Source organism: Hevea brasiliensis, chromosome 17, assembly GCF_030052815.1.
Source record: "Hevea brasiliensis isolate MT/VB/25A 57/8 chromosome 17, ASM3005281v1, whole genome shotgun sequence".
In the NCBI taxonomy this organism is placed as follows: domain Eukaryota; kingdom Viridiplantae; phylum Streptophyta; class Magnoliopsida; order Malpighiales; family Euphorbiaceae; genus Hevea; species Hevea brasiliensis.
This window is the reverse complement of record NC_079509.1, coordinates 47,541,540-47,542,462: the sequence shown is the minus strand read 5'-3', so window position 1 is coordinate 47,542,462 and position 923 is coordinate 47,541,540. Positions and strand designations below refer to the sequence as shown.

The 923-nt window shown below is 39.2% G+C and overlaps 1 non-coding gene across 1 annotated transcript; it reads right to left on the bottom strand.

The window, feature by feature from the left end:
• Positions 1–392: 392 nt before the first annotated feature.
• On the bottom strand, positions 393–499 carry LOC131175668 (small nucleolar RNA R71). The gene has a single exon (XR_009145860.1). It is a non-coding gene; the product is annotated as a small nucleolar RNA R71 (small nucleolar RNA).
• Positions 500–923: the final 424 nt, after the last annotated feature.

Here is a 923-nt window from a genome sequence, read left to right as displayed (position 1 = left end):
TCAGATTCAAATTCTGAAAATGAAACCGTGGCTGCTAGAACTTTGAAAGAGTTGGCTGCTCCTGATCTAAACCAACAGCCTTTGTGTATTCAATATACCCTGCTTTAAATGTTGCTTTTGAGTTGAAATCTAGACTAATCCATTTGTTGCCTAAGTTTCATGGTCTTGCAGGTGAGGATCCACATAAGCATTTAAAAGAATTTCATGTTGTGTGTTCCAGCATGAAACCTCAAGGAGTTTCCGAGGATTAAATCAAGCTTTGAGCTTTCCCTTTCTCACTGGAAGACACAGCTAAGGATTGGTTGTATTATCTTCCTTCTGGATATGTCAACTCATGGAATGGGATGAAGCAGATATTTTTGGAAAAGTATTTTCCTGCTTCCCATGCTACCAATATAAGAAAAGAAATTTGTGGCATCCGGTAGTACAATGGAGAGAGCTTGTATGAGTATTGGGAGCAATTTAAGAAACTGTGTGCAAGCTGTCCCCATCATCAAATAAGTGAGCAGCTGTTGATTCAGTATTTCTATGAGGGATTTCTACCAATGGACTGCAGTATGATAGATGCTGCTAGTGGAGGAGCTTTGGTTGACAAGACACCAGAAGAGGCAAGGAGGCTGATTGCTAACATGGCAACAAATTCTCAGCAATTTGGAATGAGTATAGATCACACACCTATGAATGTTAATGAGGTAAGTACATCTAACCTTGAGAAATAAATTTCTGATTTAACTTCTTTGGTGAGGCAGTTGGCTGTAGGGAACATGCAAACTGTTAAGGTATGTGGAATTTGTTCGAGTTCGGGTCATGCTACTGATATGTGTCCTACATTATAAGAGGATGAATCAATGCAACATGCTAATGTAGTAGGACATTATGGACAGCCACAATGCAGGTATGATCCCTATTCGAATACTTATAAT